Source organism: Mauremys mutica, chromosome 2, assembly GCF_020497125.1.
Source record: "Mauremys mutica isolate MM-2020 ecotype Southern chromosome 2, ASM2049712v1, whole genome shotgun sequence".
In the NCBI taxonomy this organism is placed as follows: domain Eukaryota; kingdom Metazoa; phylum Chordata; order Testudines; family Geoemydidae; genus Mauremys; species Mauremys mutica.
The window spans coordinates 78,114,846-78,138,843 of NC_059073.1; the positions used below are offsets into that span (position 1 = coordinate 78,114,846).

Sequence of the window (23,998 nt, forward strand, 5' to 3'; positions counted from 1 at the left end):
ATCCTTGCTCGGTTTTCACTTAGGCTTTTTTAGCTTGCAGGGCTTGTGTGTGGAGAAGTGTCAGCTGAGAGAAGATTCAGCGATGAGAGTGATTGTGAGCTGTGGGGATGTTAGGGAGGAGGAGGGATTCTCCACCTGGAGCCTAGGTCTGAGGTGAGGATGTGTTTCTTAGCAAGTGGAGGTTGTTGGCTAGAGGAAACTGAGAGGGCTTGGGGAGATTCCAAGCTAGGAGATGAGGATGGGTTGCGTTGGATCGAGTACAGGGGGAAATGGAGTCAGACTGTGAAGGAGATTGTGGGTGAATTGATTAGATGTGTCTGAGGGTGATGCTATGGTAAAAACTAGATTAGATGGAGAGAGTCTGAGACTAGGAGAGAATGGCAGGAGGGTCAGGGAAGGATAAACACTGTTTTTCCCACTTTGTCAGTTACTGTAAAGTGTCCTGGATTTCTTTTTTGAGAAGGGAGTGAGAGTGCCTTTTTTTCTTCCCTCTTCTTCATCAATTTCATTACTCATCAGAGAAGCACCCTGTCCATTAGCCTATTGTACAGACCCTTCAAAAGTACAAATCTCCACCCTAATCTCAGTACTCTGTTCTCAGAGTTGGATAAGAAGGTTTCTTATCCAACCAACCCATGTTGGTTTGTTTCCTCAAAGCACAGGAGAAACTGCAGCAAGTGAAAAATCTTCAGGTGCCCAATCCAGGACATCAGTCTGTTACTACAGGCCTTCCGGTCTATATTTGTGTATTTCTTGACCTCTAAGGTAACTTCCTAGTGGTTATTGCATCAGCTTAGGGCTTTCAAGCTGGGAGTTTAGTGAATAAAGTTCCAGTATTGTGTATTTATCGAGGATGAAGTGACAACGTTGAAAGAATTCATGACCAAGTATTTAGCTTTTCACAGATCCCAAAATATTGCCCAAAGCCCAAGCACCAGAAAGAAAAAAAAATGATCACACCAAAGACTTAAGGCAGGGCAATCAAAATACACTTGCAAAGAATGGAACAGGTTAGAAAATGGAAAGCTCTCCTTGTGAACTAGTGCATGTGGGGTCAGCAAGCCTATACAGTAATCTTCTTGACCTGAATATGTAACTATATCAATGAAGTATACAAAGCAAAGGACTGCTTTGACTGAAGTGATGAGGGCAGTTCTCTAAATCAGCTGTGATTCTGCAGTCAGAAAAAGTACACACTTTGGCAGCAGAGGTATGTAAGTTGGCTACTCAGTCTAACATACTTTATGAAGCAGTAGAAGCTTGATCTTCAGATGTCCACTGGTGTGGATTTTGGCAAATGTGGCCTCCCTATCTGTGATACTTCTGTAGCTCACACTAACTATTGTTTTAGATTTTTTTTACTTCAAAATCTCTATTACTCCTTTCTTTCCACCCTCTTTATTTTTCGTACAGCAGATCTGTTCCCAATGATAAGGGAGCAGAGGACATGCCCAGTAGAGGGAGAAAAAAATGTTGACTTAGTCATTTTTTCTTGTCTGAGAATAAGCATATTTGCTCACACAAACTTCCTGGTTCTGATAGAATAGGGGTCTGGCATCAACATCAACATTTGTTTGTTTGTTTGTTTGTTTAAGTTGCAGAATCCAATTGTGTAAGAGCTACGTCTAAGTATCAGAAATATATTAACCCAGCTGAATGTCAATCCAGGGTTAACTCACCACTCATAAACTGTTCTGATAATATTCCATGTTTGCAGGTGGTTTAATCATCAGTATTTTTGGAAGAATGTTAGAGAATAGATGGATTGGGGTCCCGCCCTCCACAGCTCACCTAGATCCACAACTCTAGCTGCCTCTATGCAATCAGCAGTGGGGACCTGACCCACTTGTAAAGAACCAGTAGCCATGCCCCTTCTTTGAGAAGAGCAATTGAATGAGAAGGTAAGATTTGTCTCTTTGCTTCTTCCCTGTATAGACTATTTGGCTCCATGTTTCAAATTAATGATTTTGGAGGGTGATGCTCAGCTTTAGTCACAAACAAAAGGGTCTTTTGGACCCATTCTTGTCTGCTTTTGTCCATGTTTGCATAGAACTGGAATAACAGGAGTCTGTGAATCAACAGAGGTACACTGGCAAAAAAGCTAGTACAAAGTCATTGTTTGCAATATGCATTGCTAATAAGTCCCGGCTAGCATAATTCTTCAGTTTCATAAGCATCAAATTCACATCAGATTTAAGGGTGAAAAAAGTAAGCAGCGCCTCATTTTGTGTGTGTGTGTGTGTGTGTGTGTGTGTGTGTGTGTGTGTGTGTGTGTGTGTGTGTAGGGTGGGAGATAATGGGCCAGATCATCAGCTGGTGTATATCAGCATGGCTCCATTGACTTTAATGGAAGCATGCCATTTTACCCCAGCTCACAATCTGACATGTTTTGCAAGTTCTGGTATTTCAGTTAAAATTTAACTATAAAAGTTCAAATTCTGATCTGTTACACTGGTGTAAATTGGGAGTAATTTTACTGAAGTCTGTGGAGTCATGCTGGATTTATGTTAGTCTAAGAGCAGAATTTAGCTGAAAGACAATAATATTTTAGCCAGCATTACATTTATGTTTTTTCTTTGATTTTTATTTTAAATATCAAGTACTCTTAGAAATTCTTGACTAAATATTTTTCCTCCATTCTCATTGCCACGTTCTGTGTAACTAGTTCCTTTGATATAACACCTCCCGACAAAAGGTTGCCTCCATTCTGCTCTATCTATCATGACTGGCTGCAAAAAGAGAGAGCGAAAAATCACACAGCTGGTAGTACAGTGAACCCAAAAACATACAAAGATGTACCAGAGGGAATAGTCATCAACATAAAGTGAACAAGCACCCAGACTATTGATTACATGCTGCTCACAGAACACTAGGCATTTCTGCCAACTTCTTTCCACTCATACCCTGAGCTGCAGACAGCATGTTGTACTTTGCATCATCAGTTTTGATGAATAATGCACTGATAAACACTGCAGCCAATATTCTAGAGGAGCTGAGAAGCCAGATGTCATCTGGACCTCCAATAGTTTAAACCCTGGGTCTCTCACAGACACTGAAATAAACACTAGACATGCACTGCAGAACGGGCGATGCCTAAACTGCAAGGTTACGTACAATATTATATTTTACTGGAAAACATATGGAAAATGAATGGGTGTCGTAATTCTTTCACAAATAACTTCAAGTGATGCTGAGGCATTAAGAAAATACAGTGGCATTAGCTATTTACTGGAAATATCTGCCAGGTACATTTTACTTCATGGAGTACTAGGAAAAATTCTGAAACAAAAGAAACATTTCACCAGCTGTAAGGGTTCAGTCGTGTAGTAATGGGGGCATCCTCATTTCCAGTTAAGTGAATGGAAGATAGATGTTCGGCACCTCACAGAATCAAAAGGCTACTCCATTTGGAAGACTAAACAAGTTCTTCCTGTATCAACATTTTTATTGGTTGTTATCATGGCAAATCTGCCTGTTATCTTGGCCATACAAAAGGTCATTTTTGTTCACTACCACAGTGCATGCTAGTGTTTCTACATGGCCTTGAACATAGTTTTTGGATTTAGAATATATAAATCCTAACACTAAGGCTAAAAGGCCCAATCTGCAAGCTACTTGTGTGTGTGCTTCCCAGGCCCATCTGTTGAAGCAGTCTGAGCTCAAGGGATCTCAAGGACTGTGACCGTACAGGTTTCGAAATGAGTATGGGAGGCGTACATCTTATATGCCCAGTTCTGCCCTCTTATCCATATATACAGCTCCCTCTGAAGTCTCTCAAGAGTGCAAAATAGCATCAGCATCAGCAGGTGTGGAGACTAAATCTCTATGGGATTCAGTAGTTGCAGAATTCAGAGCTTCAACACACATTTACTGTGACATTCCAACCACTCATCGCCCAATAAGCCAAGCACTCAATATGCATCACAAATTAGCGAATAGTACTTTGAATCCAGACAAGGAATGCAGTGCTAATTCATTTATTAACTGCAATTAAGGGCCCATGTTTGCCCTCCAATACATGGGTTAAACTGTCTCTGAATGTAATGAGAGTTGCCTCTCTGTGTATGAGTTTGGAATTTGCACTTGTTACTCGCTATATGGTTTAAATGCCTTGGTTGAAATTCCATGTGTCTAAATCTTTTAGGCTGCTTTGAAAATCTACCCTGGATAGTACAGTAACTGATGCCTTGGCAACTGCTTGTACAGAGTGCTGTACCCTTCCTAACGTGTGATTCACAAGAACCTTTTGGACTTTTTCAGTGGGAAACAGGTGGTTAAACTGCCACAAACCACTTGTATGGATACTTTCAGTTCTGTAACTTCTGTCCCTGAAGAAGTAATCACCACAGCTGCTGATGCTGATGCACATTTTTAAGACAAGGGGCAAAGATATGTTTTGGATCTTCAAATAAAGGCCAAATAATCTGTCCAACTGTCTCAACCCTTGCTCTAAAGAAGGGCTTCTTAACTGGCACACGAGAACAGGTGGCAGGAGCTTGTGACCATTCTGTCTTTCCCAAATTGCTCAAGAAGAGGCAAGTCCCAGTTGGGTCCTAGTATGGTAAAAAGTGAGAGTCGCTGCTCTCGAACACTAAAATCTTGACAGGACGTTTTTTAAAATGAATGCAAAAAAAACCCTACAACCATACCCAGAGTTACAATACAAGGAGGAGAATCTAACTCAAAGTTTTATTTAAGGAAAAACTGCTTAGGTTAAAAATGACACACTGGCTTCTTAAAGCCTGTTTGTGCCTAATAAATTGGAGAAATTGTTCAAGATCAGTTATGCTATGTGAAAATATGACTCTGTAATGCTCCCAGAGTCAGTAAGACTCCTGGTGCCTTCCTCAGCAAATGCAGGTTGTGTGATTTAAAGCAACCCAAATTGCAACTTTAATCTACCCACCTAATTTTCTAAGAAAACTGTGTAGAAAAGAGACCACATATGACTTGTATATTTGGAACAGCTTCCCTCCCTTTGCTCCCCCCTTTTTTTTTTTCCATTTCCTTTTAGACATGAGCAACCACTCATTGTATACTTGGCAAGTGTCCTAAGATGAGCACTTACTCTAATCCTAACTGCGGGGAAAACATCAGATAATATGAGCCTCATAATGCTATTTTTTCATTTAACTTACCAAAAATCTGAGAGAGGAAGAGCATAAATAAGGACATTTTAACATGGTATAAAACAATCACAGAGAAACTGAGCTGGACCCAGAATGTGGTTAAAACAAAATAGTTGATTGGGAAATGCTTATATAGATAAGGAGTAAGCTGTAAACAGACAGAGGCAGTGACTATAGTGGAATTTCAATTACCCTGACACTGATGGGTATAGCAGTAGTGAAGTCATTAAGGATGGATGCATGTTTCTAAGTGTGGTGTACAGAACTGCATCTTCAGTTTGAGGAGTAAACAACAAGACCAGGGGCTATTCTGGACTTAGTCCAAGGAAATGAAACTAGGTGAAATGAATAACATGGAAGCTAATAAGCCCTTAGGGCTAAGTTATCATAATATTACCAGATTGGAAACACTTCTGGGAATATTTGTGAATGGTTATAGATGCACACCAATATTGTGCATGGAATGAATTGAAGAAAGTTGATTGGTATCAACTGTTTGTGGACAATAATGACAAAGTATGAGGTATTTAAGAAATGGAGAGTCTGACGTTATTCATTTTGCCTTAATCAAAGTCAAAATGATAACAGCAACAAGCCAATGAGGTCCAAAAAAGATACAATAAAAGTATCAGAAGGCTTCCCTTATTTAAAAGGCCAGGCATCCTTGAAAAATGGGAAGGTTTGGCAGATTTAAAATGAATGAAAACAACATCATGAGAATATCAACAATGAATAATATTCATTAAATATTTCAATCAAGACTGAAGCCAAGTTTCTGAAGTATATGCATGCAATGTAAATGGTGAAAGGAAAAAAAGAAAGGAAGATGATAATGAATCAGAGAACACTCTTTCCTGTCTATGTCTACAAATGAAGGGACCAATCCTTGAACCATTGTTACTTTCACATGAGTAGGGTTACAGGACTGGGCACTTAATGAGACAAGCATCTGCCAGTATCCAGGGTAACAACACCTTTGCTGTTGGAAGCTAACCACCATCTCGTGGAGGAAGTATTTAGCATGTTTAGAAATGGCCGGATAAGAGCGTATGAGACTCAGTGGTAGACTGTGGCCATTTCTGTTCATTGTAGCAATCTGGAAGTCCCCTAGGTGAGAAGCATGTCTTGCTGCATATAAACTATTCAGACTTTTAATTGCAAGTGTCATTTCTGGGCTGACTGTTGGTGCAAGCCATCTTTCTCCAAAATAACACAATTTGTGATACCAGAAAGACACTTGGGAGCCCAATTCCCATTCTGCTTTACTACTGGTTTGACAGCCAGAAGAACTGTAGGGCTAAATCCTACCCTGGTCAGTGAAAGGAAGGAGACCAAAGTACTGCCAAATGAATCGTTTGCAAAGGATGAGACTTCTGTCAGCAAAGGCAAGACATCTTATGGTGGGCAAGGAAAATGTGCTGAGGAGAGTATTTTGCTGCTTTTTTGAGAAGCAGTGTGCCCTTGGTTAGAGCTTGCTGCTGACTGCAGCACACGCTCTAGCCAAATGGGGGAAGGGCTAAGCACGCCTGACTAACTAGCAGCTCCTGCCCCCTTAGGAACGTGCTGTCTTGTTGGCAGTCTCTGCTAATGCCCCAAACTATATGAGAAAGATTCTGTCTTGCTGCTTGTGTGGGGGAAAGAGGTTCCCCACCCCTCCTTACCTACCCCCAAACCTACCTCCTTCAGCGTTACCCTGGGGCAGCATGTGGCAGCATTTAGCCTTGGGCAATGAAGCTTGGGTCCAAACTTCCCCGAAGTTCAGAGGTGTATACATTTGGGGGTCCAGTTCAGTCCATTATAGAAATGGGCCAGAGTTGCACATTTCAGATTCAGACTGCCCCACAGTCCTGAGGAGTTTGTATCCCAAATTTCAGTTTGAGCCTACTGCTACCATTTATGTAAAATTCTTCTCCTGATTTTCAACCAGTATTAAAGCTGGAGAGAAACTGGGCTTGATTTTCGTACACTGGATTCCTGTACTAGTGGTTCACAGACAGCATAACAGAAGACTTGAAATTATCCATTATAATTAAAAACCTTTCTTTACAACTACAGTTACCAGTTTATAAATGTTGATTCTTACCATGCACTTTCAGAATGCCACCAAGCTAATGAAAATGGCTAGCATGATTTTTTGAAAATGTAGCAGTCTCTGTAACTAAAGAACACATGCCTGAAATGCTGAAACGATGTGGAGATGGACACCGAAGAAGGTTAGTTTACATTTTCACAATTTAATGGGCTTTGGGAGAGATCTCTAATGGGTGAGTAATATTTTAAATGCAAAGGAACAGATTCAAAATGCCGGATTCTGATCTCACTTGCACTGGTGTGAATTGGGAATAACACTGAAGTCAGCTGAATTGCACCCACGTAAACCTGGTAAAGGTGAGAGAAGACTCAGACCACTAACCTATCGATCCTCAGAAGCATAATTAGCTAGGGTGTATGGTTCTGAGGAGAAAGGTGAAAAGCTGTTGTTCTTCAAACTGTGTGCTGTGAAAATGAATCTGGGCAAAAATTATGTTTACTACTGTCCTCAGAAGGAGACCTGAGAACCTTTTCAGTGGGGGGAGGGATAGCTCAGTGGTTTGAGCATAGACCTGCTAAACCCAGGGTTGTGAATTCAATCCTTGAGGGGCCCATTTAGGGATCTGGGACAAAAATCTGTCTGGGGATTGGTCCTGCTTTGAGCAGGGGGTTGGACTAGATGATCTATTGAGGTTCCTTCCAACCCTGATATTCTATGATTCTAGTCTGGGCTCTGGAAGGCAGCACACATCCTGAGGAGGAGTAATCTTCTTCTCATGTGGCCATGTATCAGCCACCCAGTTTCTCCTCGGGGCAGAATCCATCATTCCAGCTAGCCTGGCCACTTTACATATGGCAGTCAAGCCCCTTAAGATGACCTCAGGGGAAGCATAGAGCTCATCAAGCAGAAAATCCACCTCTGACCCTGAGGAATGGAAATGGGAGAAGACAACCTCCCGCAACCACAGCACTCCAGTAAAGGTACATGTCTGAGGGGGAAAGGATGCTATGTCTTTCCCTTGTGAGTCACCTGTCAAGCTGTAACTGCAGCCCTAGTCCTGGAGTAACCCCTGCGATCCAGGCTGGATTGTGGGGAGAGGGCTGCTTCTGGGGGAATAGGAGCATATTGCATGATTTCTCTGTCCCCTGAGCAACTCTGCACCTCCCAGCTACAGAGTGGGTACAGAGTCTCTCCTCTACACCAGGCTGATTGTCCTTAGGACTGCTGCATAACTGATTTACATGGCCTGCTGAAGCTTAGAGGCACCCTACTGGCCTTTACTGTAAACTGGCCTGAGGAGATGGCTCATACTCTGTTCATAAAATCACGAACTCTGTGGAAATTTCAGCCCTGCGATAAAGATCCAAATTTCCATGAAGATTAACTCGTAAACAGCTCTTAAAAAATGGGGGGTGAGCAAGGTCACACATACCTGTGCAGCATTATTTGTCTATTAGGCAGGGTAGCAGGAAAGAGAATGGAAAGAAGAGAGCACAAGAGCTCAAATGCAGCAACTGTACCTAAGCACAAACCCCTGTAGAATTCCATAACTGCAGGGGCACAAATATCTGTTCCCAAGGACAATGCTTTGTTTTGTTTTTAAGTGAAATCTGGAGAAAATGGGATTGATGGTAAGGCAAAAAGCTCTGGCAAGCTGAAATCAGGGTGCCCACCCTCTTTTCCAGCCATCACATTATGTGAGAAACAAAGAGAAAAAGCAAAACTAAATTAAGGTACATTTTTTTTAAATCATACAGTACAGCCTGGCTTACTAGAGGAGAGAGCCACAGCCTTTGTGACTATAGAGCCCACCACATATTTGCACTGGTAACGAGCTCAGAGGAGGAGATTTAAAAGAAGACTTTGTATTGTTCATGGAGTCTCTCAAGCATACTGAGGGTGGAATTCCATCTGTTCACTTCAGTTCGGTTCAATGAACTAGTTCACTTTTAATGGTTCACTAGGCTGTGACACTTAGTAGAAATTATGCTAAATGTTTTTTAAAACCTTTACATTATCATTTAAGAAGCTGCAGGACAAGATCACTTGAAAGCAAACCCTTTGATCTCTGTCTCCTGAGTTTTTTTCATCTGATAATGGAGAACTACGTAGCATATGCCATTAAGGATGGAGACTGTGGTGATGTGCTGCATGTTCATTTTGCATGCTGCCTTAATTTAATTCTATATAATTTTCCAGACAGTCCCAAAAAATGCACAAAACATGCAGATCATTGCACTGAAAGTCTGCAGTCACCTCTGTCATTCCTGTGTAGCTCTTAACACAACCTGAGAGCTTTAGCTGCAAAATGTCTCTTGCACCAGCTCATATACGAAGTACCCTGTGCTACTGACCAGGTGGAATTGCTTGAATGACTCTTCAAACAATGTAAATCATTAAGTCTTTGCTGTGGTGCAGAAGGGTGATGGGGGGAAGGGAGCTCTCCATATCTGATACCTGCTCAATGGAATCTTAGAGAAAGTCTGTTTATTTTCCATAAACATTTTGGAGAAGACCAACTAGTGAGCAACAATTTGAGTTTGTTCGGAAAAATGTTAATGGTGAATCAGAGTAAATTTTGATTAAGTCATGAATTTAATTAACATTTGTGACAGATCCTGGGGTTTTTTTCTCCCTACCTTTTCTAGTATACATGTTCAGTACTGATTCCTGGGCCTCCCTTTCTTTGGGTAAACCCATCTTCACTGTGGGATGTCTACATTGCCTTGTAGGGACTGGCTTGGTTGTCTTCATTCTCACAGGGGAGACCTGTGGGGATCAGCAGAATGTCTTCACCTCCTTACATGGGGGAAAGAAAACACAGGCAAATGGGCACAGATGCTCCAATGGGTCTACAAAGCTTGCCAAAGCAGCAAAGAGTCCTGTGGCACCTTATAGACTAACAGACGTATTGGAGAATGAGCTTTCGTGCATCCGACGAAGTGGGTATTCACCCACGAAAGCTCATGCTCCAATACGTCTGTTAGTCTATAAGGTGCCACAGGACTCTTTGCTGCTTTTACAGATCCAGACTAACACAGCTACCCCTCTGATACTTGAAAGCTTGCCAATATCTTCGCTGTGTTCAAGAGGACAAAGTACAGCCTTTCCAAGGAGCCGGCTAACATCTCCACTGCATTGCAAAGGTGAGGTACCCTGAACACAGCCAGTCTGACCAAATTAATTCAGACCTTGAGTTGTAAAATTTGGTTCTGGATCTTAACTTCTCCAGTGTTTGGATCCAGTATTTACTGTCAGCCTATTATTGTGCTAGGGGCCAGGCACATCATTCATACTCAGCTCTGATTTTCCCTATAACTGTGAGCTGTTTGGATCTAGGGTTTTGGTTCAGACCCATCTTTATATAAATGTGTCTTGTGAGAAATAAAAACCTCAAACAGATTCTGTCACTGAGATAATTGCCATGATATTGTCCTAATTATGATAGCATCACTTTCATTTGCCTAGAGGAGAAAAAATATAGGGTACAGCGTGAACTGACTGACGATGTTGCGGTGCATTTTACAAGCAGCACTTTAGCCATCAGGAAAGAGAACTCTTGAATAAAGTTCAAGTAAATCACTGAAAGATGTTCTTATTACAATTTCAGATCTCCATCTGAAAGACACAATGCCCACTCTTCTCTTTGAAGCATAATACCTGCTGGTGCCCTCCCGAGGTGTAGATGGGGGACTCTACATTGCCCCCTACAGGTGCCAATGCTGCAAGAGCACTATTTGGCCATGAGTATTTATCTGCCAAAACAAAAAATAACTATTCAAAACCTAAATAAAGAAAAAATCAGCTAAATGTTGAACACTGTAAATGGGCTCCCAGTGTGCCCTGAGGCTTACCAGACTCAAATTCTTGACAGTACTATAAGAGGGGTATTTTGTGTGCGGACTTTGACTGGTATCAAACTGGCTCAGTTATTGCCAGGACATTTACTCAGAGATTTCTGTTCTGCAGTAGAGCTGCTAATTCCCCTTGAGCACTATTACTGTCGCTGCTTTTTATGCCTCTCTCCATGATACTACTCAATGCAAGTTACAATTAACTCAAAGGAAGTAGGAAGAGATGGATTCTGTCTATATGGAATGAGATGGGTGCAGAGTGAGAAAAGATGCTGATTTTCCGTAATCTGCCCTTGATTATTTCTTTTGTCCTTCAAATATTTGGACTTTGATTATTTTTACACCTTGTCTTGTTACAGAGGGCCAGTACAAGGCCTATGGGCCACTTGAACCCCACTTAAGCCCTCAAAATAGGGCTATTTTGGCTTTTTTGAGAGGTTAAGTGGGACTTAAATGGTACAGAGATTTTATGTTGGCCCTCTGCACAGGGCTGAGTTTTACCCATGGAATCACTGCAGGTTCAGTCCTTTTGTTTGTGAGAACTGTGTCAAAGAGGAAAACATTTCCCTTCTGCTGAACAATTAGAAGAATAACTTAGCTGTTTAAATATTAAAGGCAAAAATGTCAAGCCTGGGAGCAACCAGTACTCCCACGGAATCCCACATTTCTGCATGCAAATTTTGTACATACAAATTGGCAAGTTGTTATTTGCTGATTTAGGGGTGCAAATGCAGGTGCAGGGAGTGGGGCCCATCATTTTTAAAGGTGCACTCACCAGTCCACACCTAAAAATTTGTCCCTAATCATTTTCCTTTCATTTTCTGCAGTAAAATACTGCATTACAAAACAAAATAAAAAATATCATATTGCATGTGGTTTTGGTAGAAATATTATTTTCCTGATAATAAATAGTATAGTCTAAGTGTTGATAAAGTGCTTGGTACTGTACAAGAAAAATTAGTCCCTGGACTGAGATGCTAACAAGCTAAGCACAGCAAGCACTTATGCCTGTAAGTAACTTTACACATCTGAGTAGTCTCACTGAGTTCAACAGTACTACTCAAATATGTAAGTTACTCACATGGGCCTTAATAAATAGGAGCTCACAATCAAAACAGTTCATATTTGTGAACTATTCAATAAGTGCATTTTTGGCCCAAGAGACCATTGCAATTTAAAGACCTATTTTGATCTGCATTCTAATTTTGAAAACTCATTATTATTTACATGATAGACTTAAATGGCACGTTTGGATTTGTCATCATGTAGATCCAGATTTAAGCAATGTGAAAAAGAGGATTTTTAATTCAATAAATCATATTAGCTTAGAAGCAGCTATTTCTGTTGATCAAATCAATTTTGTTGCCGCTCAATGCACATCAAGCCCATGTGAAATAATTTGGTCATTTTTAATTTCTTTATATTTTGCCTAAAATACTCTAAGCTGTGTTGCATTCTCAAAGGAGGTGGCATTATTACTGTACGTGACACCACTTAGATCTTGGCTAGAATACAAGTGATGTGCTGCCACAATTTTAACAAGAGGCTCCCACAAAATTTTCTGCCTCACTCAGTGATACACATGATGTTACCTGAACAAAATTCTCTCCTCCTTTTTCTCCACACTCTAAAAATGTATCAAATCCATACTCTTTTCCCTCAAATAAACATCAATTTCACACTCTTCCCCTAACCCACCTCTCTGATCCATTGTGCTTTCCCATCCCCAGTAACTCACTCAGGCTCCCAGGTATCTGGCTGATGGGTCTTGTCCACATGCTCAGGGTCTAACTGATTGCCACATTTGGGGTTGGGAAGGATTTCCGCCCCCGATCAGATTGTCAAAGATCCTGGGGATGTTTTTCCTTCCTCTGCAGCATGGGGCACGGGTCACTTCCAGGTTTAACCTAGTGTAAATGATGGATTCTCTGAAGTCTTTAAATCATGATTTGAGGACTTCAGTAATTCAGCCAAAGTCAGCCAGTCTATTACAGGAGTGAGTGGGTGAGATTCTCTGGCCTTCAATGTGCAGGACATCAGAATAGATGATCATGATGGTCCCTCCTGGCTTTAAAATGTATGAGTCTGTGAACTGACTTCCCTTCTAGGCAGCTGTTCTTCAGAGCTGCCTGAGCAGAATTGGCATGCAAGTGTCTTGTGACTTTTGCAATAAGCAGTGGTGGCAGGCTAGTCATGCTGAAGACTCTGGCTGTGTGATGGTCAAGTGGAGAGTGAGAACAGGTCACCTTGGTTTCAAGAGTTTGGCAGTTTTCACTTGAGTGCTGAAGCTTTCTCCAACTGATGTCAAAAGTGAGGACTGGGTATTCTCAGGATCATGCTAGGGGATCTCTCCTGAGTGGTGCATAGGAGGACAGGCTTTTCTTTCTGCAGACTGGGGCTGAGCAGACAAATTCTGGTGGAAGTACAGATGGGCTACCATGGCTACAGGATTCCCAATGACTGCAGCAACAACTTGGCCCCATTTCTTCTCCAGCTGCTCCTTGTGTGCTGCTGGAGTGGGAAGGCTGCGGAGGAGGTGTTGAGAGGACTAGCAAGGTTCCAACGTGTCTTTACTCCACTCACCTAAGCAGTGCCTCACCGTCTGCAGTGCTGTTTGTACCCATGCTAGGGGAGTGTGCAGTGTATATATGCTACACACCACCATAAGTGCAAACATAGCCTATGAGGTGTCTCTCCCACATGCATACCTGGAGATAGTAGCAGGAGAGGCAAGAAGAGAGTTCCCCATCCAGCAGCTTGCACAGTTTTATCAATAATGCGCATTCAGAGAGGGGCTGAACATTTTAACAAGTAGGGTTGGCCTCAGCACTTTGGGGTGAGTTGTAAAACAGTTTTTCGCTGTCTCACTCCCAAATGTAACCAATTTCTGTCTGTTCTGATTATCACACCACTGTACACTGGGCATAAGGCTTTAAGTGAAGATTAGTGTGCTGATTTTTTAGGATAGCCCAGAAACTTAGCTGGCTCATACCTAAAATGTGCATGAGAGAGAGATTTAGTGCCCATAGCCTCCTGCTATAGAAGTGGAGTACAGCAGCATGTTCCTTCCGCTCTCTGCAGTCGTTTTGCATCTTAAAGGCTAAATTTGCAAAGGAAAGAGCTAGAGGCTTCCTTTATTATTAAAACTGAGACTATCCTTTACAGAGCCCTAGAGTTGGCTCTGTTAACAAGGGGCTTGTGTGAGCCTCCACAAATCCCCACAGTGAGGACAGTTGAATTTTGGTCACACCTGTGACAACACATATGTATGTTTTATTAATCTTTCTTGGTGACTTATTCAGCAATTTTAAACAAGGAAATAAGGGAGAGAGGAATAATGTTGTGAGGATAAACACAAAACAAATGAAATTGCTGAATAAGGGTAGCCTAGATGCCCCTAACAGATATTCTGTATTCCGATAATCCCCTTATCTTTGTTTGTTTGAACCACTACACATACTTCAAGAAACCAAACAAATGCAAAATTTACAAGAAGATATTAGGAGAGAATTTCAAGGCACAGTAAGCCATCCGCATGTCTTCTGGCATTGTGATTTTTGGTCCAAGATTAGAAATCTGTTGTAGGAATTGTTCCCAGATCATATCCCATCAGCCCTGATTACCTTGATATTGGGAAAATGTCCTGGGGGACTTATATTGACTAGAATTGTTTGCAACAGCTGCCAATAACTGCAATTCTTTAGTATTACAAAAGCAATCTCCCTTCCCAGGAATATGATTTACAAAAATAAAAGAACTGACAAAGACAGGAAGACTGACATTAAACTAGGGGCACGTCTTTACTACGGAGCTAAATTGGCACTGCTCCCATCAATTTCTGTACTCCACCTCCCCGAGAAGAGTAAGGTAAGTTGGTGGGAGAGCGCCTCCCATCGACACAGCGCGGTGTAGACACCGCGGTAAGTGGATCTAGCTACATCAACTTCAGGTACATTATTCATGTAGCTGAAGTAGCATAACTTAGATTGATTTACCGCAGTAGTGTAAGACTGGTCTAAGACTCATCTCCAAACTAAGGATCCAGTCTTGCAAACTTTTTCTCACAGGGGTAATCCCATTGAAGTCAAATGGGAATACTTGCAGGAGCAAAAGTTGTAAGATCGTACAACTTAAATTTAAATTATATCACTGCACTGAATTTGGGCCCAGTTCAGTACTTCTTTCCCAAGAAAATCTCCCATTGAAGTCAATCGATATTTTTTGAGCAAGGAATATTGAATTGTGCCCATTACTTTTGTCATGGATATCTACCATTTTGTGCATTCCATATTACACTGAAACCTTCTCTTTCTTGCTTGTGAACAAACTTTTTATGTTATCAATTATCAGTATTACATTTAATGAAAAGTTAGGTCCTGACCTAGCAAACCTTATTCATAGGAATAATTGCTAATCACATGATTTCAATTGAATTACTTTCTTGAGTAAGAATAAGTTGTTTGAATGAGGGTTTGCAGGACCAGATCCTTCATAGCTTAAACATATTCTCATTGACATCCATTTCTAAAAATGATGTTGAGGAATAAACCTTACTTTAAAGCTTTAATGCAATTAATGTTTTTGTAACAACTGATATAATTCTGTTTTCAGTGATAACTTATTGTAGTTGACTATAATGTAAAGCTCCCTGCAAGCTGCCTTCAAAAATCCTCTATTAGGCACAGTGAGAGAAGCTGTATTAACTAGCATAAAGCATCTCTCACAAATAGTGTGAAAATATGAGAAAAAAAGACACATTAGTTGTGTCTTAATTTTAAGACCTAACTAATTCGGCTACAAGATATTGTGCTCAAAAAAATTTAAAATTCCTACCTGGTATCATGAAAGAAACAAACTGATTCATTTCAATAATTTTGCATCAGAAAAAGAGTCAGATACAGTAGTCAGTCTAATAAGTGATTAATAGCTAAAGTGAGCTGCTGGCACTCTATTTCCTATCTCCTGCTCTGTCTCCTCTTTAACACTCAGGTAACTGTCAAAAATGGACCTAGCTATTATAGATGACATGGGGTAAATGCCTTCATGTTGTCCTCCAAAGGTTAAGGTTTACCAACCTCAGTTGGAAGCCACAATCTCCAATAACCATTAATCCACTAAACTCCAGTACGAGTGAACATATTTATGGCTGCAGTCACTAAAGGGTGAAATAAAGATTAGTTTTTAGTTAGGAACGCAAAGCTTTTTAGATCAATACAGACCCACTGCTGAAATCAATCTAAAGTTTGGAATTTTTAAGTAAAGATTTACTGGGCTTCCTTGTACAGTTAATTTTCCAAAGGGGGAATAGTCTCAGCAGTGCTACATAGTAATCAAATTGAGTAAACACTAGTCAGTTCGTAAACTGACCTCAGTTATGCACATAGCAAATGAGTGTACAGCAATAAAAACACCCCATAATGTGTATAGTAAATTTGCCAATAAACAGGTAAAGCCAAAATGAACATATAGACTAACATGATAAAATATTAGTAGCTACATTTGCCTATTTGAAAACATAAATAATCAATAGACATTAATAATGAAGTTGTTCATGCGTTTCTTTATTACTGTGCATATTAAGTGTTTCAATTATTTCTACTTAGTTTAATAGATAAATGTATATGCACATTTTATGCATGGCTTTGAAAAGAATGTGGGTTTGCTCTTCAAAACAAAAGCTACTGTTTAGATGAAAGAACAAGTGGACTGGAAATACACAGCTTGTTATACCCCTCTGCTGTTCATGTTTGATGCATGTATACAATTTATTATGCAATTTCTTGAGATTTGACAAAGTAATTGTCTGGCAAACCATAGCTTTAATGATTTTTTTTTCTGCTTCATACCAAAGGTCTGAAGGTATTGTACAAAAATGACTTAATAGATCAGTGTCTATAAATGCTGTTAATGCATATTATATGTGCAGTGGTGATCCAAGTTATTTTCTGAGTTACCGCACAATATGTTGTGAGATTCCATGTGGTAAATTCATTTTAGTCCACGGAGCTACTGCATGAAATCTTATGATATGTTGAACTGTAACTTCCAACTTGGGTCACTGCTGTATCTTTAGCCTATAACTGTCACTAGGAGATCTGTGAGTAGACCTAGGGCAGTATAGAGCCATAAGTGTTATAGCAGCACCACTTAAGTTAAAAACATGCCAGAATTTCCATTATTAATTCCATTTTCAAGGGTTTGTCTCTCAGCAGTTAAAATCCATTCAGGTCTGAGACCAAAGTCTGAAACCAGCTGCAATATATATATTTGCTTTTAATCATATTCACTGTAAATCCTTGTAGCTGTTCTTAAGATAAAGGAGGACAGATATTCTTATGTTTTATCATTTTAAACACTTTTACAGGTGCCTATAACTAAAATATATCTAATTTAGAAAATGAAATTCCCTAGCAAAGGGCTGTTCTTCATTCTTCTTATCTCTCCATTATACTGTCAATAAAACATGATTGGCTAGATTCATAGCTGCTGGGAGTGGGCACAATTCCATGTAAGTCAATAGGATTGTAACCAGTACACCAACAGTGAACTTAGACATTGTCTCTCAGTTAGCCGTACGGGGCTGAAGTTACAAGTCAATTCATTTTGTCCAGTGTCAGTTCTCAGCCCTAAGGCATTTGGAAGTTTTACTTACTGTTATATGTAAATAAATACATGCCATCGGGGAAGGTCTTGTGGATCAAGAATATTGTCTCATAGGTGGAGTGGATCAGAAAACCTTCACCAAGTGCACTTGAGTGGTTCTGGCAGCCAAATAAAAAATGAGATGACACTCTGGTACTATTAGCGAGAGCCCTGACAGCATGTATGATTTTATTATACATCATCTATGTTTTTCAGAATTTACATTCTAAAATATTTACATTTTTGTTTGCTTTTGTTCTCATTTTTAGCTGAATTCATTGCTTAAGAATGATGCCAGATTGCTGGCAATGCTGAAGACTAAAGTGTATCCAGCGGTATAACACAAGCAGAGCCATATAAAATATTCTCCATTCCCCACTGAATCCTGTGAGGAACCATTGGAAAGATCTGGCAGGACACCTTCTAAAGATGAGAGGGTAGGAGAATCTCCATGCCAAATCAGACCTTGGGCTCCCTATTTATACTCCAGCAGGATGTCAATTAGTGCCAAATGTGATCGTGTTTTCTGTTACGTGAACTAGAAACTGGACTTAGACAACCAATTCATCTCACATAGGCCCCAGTCAGCTATCAGACTGTAATTGCTTTTAGTCTCTACTGACTTGGGCCAGATTTGAACCAGCCAACTAGCTTGAAAGGCTCTGTATCCACCATCAATCACGTAAAACATCCAGTCCCCCATGCAATTTTGTTTCTCTCTCTAATTCTTTTTTTAAGACCGAACATTCTACCTAAAGTGGAATGCTCAACCAGGACAAAAAAAAAGCTAATTTCCTTGTTAATCCCCCACATTTCTGAGAGCGGCACAAAAACCTTAACAAACTAGCGACTTATTTTCCTCCTCCCACTCATATTCTCCCCTCATTCAGTGCGCCACTGACTAAGACTAAGGTGCATTTTTAAGTGAAATAGCTAACTCGAGTTACCAATCTCACTGTAAAATCCTAGTGGAGACAAGGCCCAGGTAATTTTTACCTCACTATAGCTAGTCAAGGTGAACACCAGGTGAGGTTATAGTGTTGACCTCAACAAGCATTGGCAATAAAGACATAGTCTAACAGTGCTTCAAGACTGCTGGGAAAGTAATGATATATAATCTCAGTCAACAGAGCTCCTCCCTCTGCCAATGGAAAGAGGTTGTGCTATTTAAACACAGCCCTGCATTTTCTTTATTTTGTTTTTTATGCTTATGTTTAACTTATGCCCCCATCACTGTGTTAATGAATAAATATCTTAGTGGTTAAAGTTACCGCTACATTTTATTTTATATCATGATATCCTCAAAAGTCAATCACCAGTCAACCAATTCTCTGTGCTAGATCTCAGAGGAGGGGCCAGGCAATTCAAATGAGGCACTGAGGGAAGTGGTACAATTGTTTATGTGGTGTTCCTGCCATCTGACTCTGAAAATCATTGTGAGTTTGGGAGATAAGGAATGGAAACAGATTTGCAATCCCCTCACAAATAACTATTAGCATTCCCTTGGGGGTTGTGATCAATAGACTGAGAATAAATCTAAGAAATAAATACTATTCGAGTAGGAAGACTCACTCCAAGTACAACTACTGCAATCCAGCTGTTTTCACAACTTCTAGAGCCTACCCTTGGTCTACAAGCACCTCCTTCATCATGCATCATAAGCATTGTCCTACCATGAAGATGCATCAGGAAATGAAGCAATTGAGAAAGAACATTGTAATATTCTGGGGATCTGTCCTGGATTCCTGACAGGACTTTGGGACAACCAATTAAGAGACTGTCTGCCACATATCACTAAAGAATCCCTTCCCCAGTTTTACGATGAGCCCAGTGCAAGTTTTAATCAGTCCTGGGTAAATGCACATACAGGCTCCAGTTCAGGAAAGTAGCCTTATTCAGAAAAGCACTTAAGAATGTGCTTAAAGTTAGGCATGTACTTAAATGTTTTTCAGAATAGAAAGAGACTTAAGCACAGTCATGTTTCCCTGAAATGGGGCCATAGTGCAGACACAATTACTAAAACTTATATTATGTATCTGAGTGTATGAGCTCCCAGTCATCTGATACACAACATGTAAAGAAGCAATGGTTAGAGGGCTTTTATTTACAGCATGACTCTGTGCAAAAGGACTTGCTTAACCTACCTTGCCTTTTGACTGTAATTTCCCCAAGCTTAGCTGCTTCCTTTAACAGTTCTGAGTTCTGCCCCCAAAACTATTTGTGACAACTCTTTTAGATGCAATACATCTAAATTGTTTTTCAAAAACAATTGGTTTTCTAAACGCATTATTCACTTAAAACACTTTATTTGCTCCATCTTGATTGCACATCAGTGTAATCTCACATGAGTGACTAATTTTTGTCTGACTTGCTCTAAAGGTTAGTGGGGGAAAATTTGTGGTTGACCTTTGCACAATTTATTGCTTTTAGGGTCAAAACCGGTCCTTCTGGTGTACCCACAGCTCCCCTAGACTTCAATTCAAGCTTTGGAGACACAGAAATACAAGACTGAGTACTAGATGATATCATGATTCTTTGTAATATGGTATCAATAAATTTCTGCTCTGTATATATTCAGTTATAGTAACAATACTTTTCTACTTAAATATGTATTTATAATATTCAGCACCTTTTCCTGGAGGATCTCAAAGCACTTGACAAACATTAATTAACTAAGCCTTATAATACCCCTGTAAAATGCTGTAGAGTATTATTATACCCATTTTAAACACAAGTAAACTGAGCACAAAGCTGCTACAAATTAAATGATTCACCTTTGGTCAGGCAATGAGTCAGTGTCAAGAATAGAATCCAGATATCCTAACTGACAGTCCTCTGTTCTAACCACTTCTTCCTTCCATACATTTTTAAGGTGCCGTTATTTGAAAATGGATTAACAAGGTTTGTCTGTGTATAGACATATACAAATATGTCTATACAGATAGACAGGTGAGGAGTGTCATACCAGATATATTTTCACAGTCACAATTTAACTCACATGTAAAAATGCATAAAGTGGTGTATTATATAAAGTTATCTGGACTAAGTGGTAATATTACCAAGAATATGTCTTCCATGCTGTAGTGCTAGGTGCTGTCCAAACATGCGATATGACACTATCCCAGCCCTGAAGAACTGATATATCTTGTCTGTTTATTTAAGATTGGAGAAAGTGAATTTTAGTTTCCTATAATGAGAAATCACATCTACATGGGGTTGATACTTCTGAGCGCTACCAACTAGTCATGTCTGTCCTGCCATTTTCAAAGCAATAGTGGCAGAGATGCAAGTTGCTGATTGTGCTCAGCAGCCCGAGTCAATCACACAAAGGCAAGTTCTGTACATTGTAGCCTATAGGATTAACCTGCTTGCTTGCATATATATATCTTTTCTTATAGTTTAAGTATCTGGTTTATTGTAATAGGTTTATAGATTTATATTAAAGTAAGTTTGGCTGTAATGCAAGAGACCTACAGGTCAAATCCTGTATGTTAAGCTAAGGCAAAGTTAGCATATCTATATTAAGACCTTTTACCCAGAAAAGTAAAGTTGACCTATCGCTTGTTACCTAAATAGATAAGTATCCACACATATGTCAAGGATCTTTTATCTAGACCAATAGACAATGAAGAATGGCATGGGGGGGGTTCAGTTTGTACCCACAGACTTAACAGACACACCATAAGGAAACTTATATCATCAATACGCACATATATACTAGCCTGGAGTAAGCATACCCTAACATTTTGGGGGTGAGGAATGAAATTTGGGCATAGGAGGAAGGATTTCCAGCACTTGTACCCTATAAAAGAGGTGACCCACCTCGCTAGAGTATTTTTACTTATTCTCACTTACTTCCTCCACTCTCTCTATTATATCTATCTACGATGACTGCTATTATTGGTAGGCTGTATTGTTCTTCTTAAACTTTACGTTTCAAGGGAACTAGGCTAAGCTTGGGTTCCCTACGTTTTATTCTTAGTTTATTAGATTTTGATTTTAAGTTTAAGTTAGTCAAGTAAACCCTAAATTAGATTTGATAGTTCTTAGCATTAGATTCTTTAAGCACTGCATCCCTCACTCAAGAATTGAGTAACCTGAACTGCAAGGCTGGTCCTGTGTCTCTTACCACCAGGTTATCGAGGAAGGGTGTGAGTATATTAACCAAAGCTTTGTAGCATATAATACTATATTATCATATGTATCTTTTGAATAGCAGCAATGCAATTGTAACTTTGTAACTCTAGTTATTTTACCATTGTTGGGATTTTGTGGTTCCCAGTGAGTCTGATGCTGGGTAGAATCAAGGGACTTCGATTCGATGCCATTCAATTCAATTCAACAAGGCTTTATTCAATATGTGCACCAGGAGAGCCCCCAGTACAAAAATCAGGCAGAGTCCCTCCAGCGAGGAGCCCCTCCTCTTGCTATTTTATAGCACATGGCACTTACATAACATGAACCTCTAACCAATCAGAGTTAACCTTTCCATTTATGGGTTTATTTATCACATGCTCCTAGTTCTCCATTCCACATGCTGAACTCAACCCCCTCCCCCTGGCCTTCTCTAGAATGTTCCCAGGGTGGTGAGCCACAGCATGCTTCCCTATGCATAAGCATCCTGCAAACCACATTTTATCCAAAATGAACACAAGCATACCCTTCACCATTAACTTACCATTTCATTGATTTTAATAAAAAAAGTCTTTATGACTATATCTGTCTCAGTGTGAGCTTCCTGTCATAACCCTGAGAGTCCTTTGTAAATTCTGTGCAGCCTGATTCGGGACAAGAACTTTTATCTGCTGATCAAACAGATTGGTGAGCCTAAGACCCATACTATTAATATTAATAATTAATTACTATTAGTAGTATTAATTAATTAAATAAAATAAAAATTAAATTGAGAAATTAAATTAATATTATTAACACACCTTAAATCAGGCTACAAACTCGAACAATGAAGTAAGCTAAAATTTAGTTACCACCACCAGCTTTTACAACAAAAAGATAGGTGTTTCAGATTGATACTCACCTTTGTTCTTTATTAAGATCCTGTGCAAAGAGCACCTGCTGATTTTTGATCTGTATGATGGTGTCTATCGCGGCATGAGTCTACTACAGCAACAAAATATGTAAAAATTAAAGAAAACCGAGCACAAATTGAATATAGAGCTACGATTCAGTTTACACACATGCATGTTACAGGGAATTTTAAAAACCATAATCCTTTTTAAATGAATTTATATTGAAAATATTTACCTTGGTCAGTTACTGAGTTTATTGTTAATTGGGAGTTTAAAGACAGGGCCCTATTTTGTCATGTTAATGCTCATGAAGATCTATCTCCTCCTTCCTATACAGCTGGTGGGAAGTGGTGGTGGTGGTGGTGATGTGGGGTTCAGCTGCATCTGCTGCACAATGTTCCCTTTCACAAGACTGTCAGAGAACCCTCCATTGGTTGAGTAACCCACATGTGAGGAATGAGGTGAAATGGAGGAACAGAGGTTGGTGGACAACATGTATTAATCTCCCTTCAGCAGCCAGCAGCAAATCTGCTGAAAAGTTAACAGCCTGAGGCAGAGCCCTCCATTCTGTGCAACTCTCATGTGGGGCCGGGGCGCTGCCCAGTTGTTGGCAAGACGGCTCAGGAGCTAGTGTGGGAGCTCAGAGCCAGCAAGTAGATGAGTCTGATCTTCAGTAAATTCGCTGAAATCTGTGATGTTCTCAGGAGATCTGTAAGTTCTGGATGGCCACTCCCCTGCTCATTCCAGTGGGTAAGGAGAACACCCCCTCCTCCCTTTTTGGAACAAGTCAGCAGTTTGGCTCCTTTTCCATGGGAGGAGGCAGTTTTGCCCAAAGAGACAAACAATAACTTTATATTTCATAGACATGAGGGGTAAAACTTTAAAAACTCCTGCACCATTTAGGAGCCTAAATCCCCTGGACTTTTGAAAATGTTACCCAATTTGGTTTAACTCGTTTTTTTCTCTTGCAAAGACTCTGATAGCTGAAGGTATGACGCTGGCAGACTAGATGCCAGTTGATGCCATGGCTTCACTGAACACTGACAAATGCATAGCTGGAAATCAGTCTGGCTTTTCTGTGGGCTAGTATAGTTAAAAATAGATATTCATGTTCTAAGAATATGTTCAGTGTTTAGATTTTATGGAATGCTAGTAGGATGCTTCATGTATTAATTCTACTTACAATAGCTGCATTGCCTGGTATAACAGCAAAGAGTCCTGTGGCACCTTATAGACTAACAGACGTATTGGAGCATTCACCCATGAAAGCTCATGCTCCAATACGTCTGTTAGTCTATAAGGTGCCACAGGACT

General features: G+C 40.1%; 1 long non-coding RNA gene across 1 annotated transcript; it reads left to right on the top strand.

Annotated features, from left to right (window-relative positions):
• The first annotated feature begins 1,683 nt into the window (after positions 1 to 1,683).
• LOC123362558 lies at positions 1,684 to 20,234 on the top strand. The gene is made up of 4 exons (XR_006576483.1): positions 1,684 to 1,901; positions 7,226 to 7,342; positions 17,927 to 18,094; positions 20,088 to 20,234. It is a non-coding gene; the product is annotated as an uncharacterized LOC123362558 (long non-coding RNA).
• Positions 20,235 to 23,998: the final 3,764 nt, after the last annotated feature.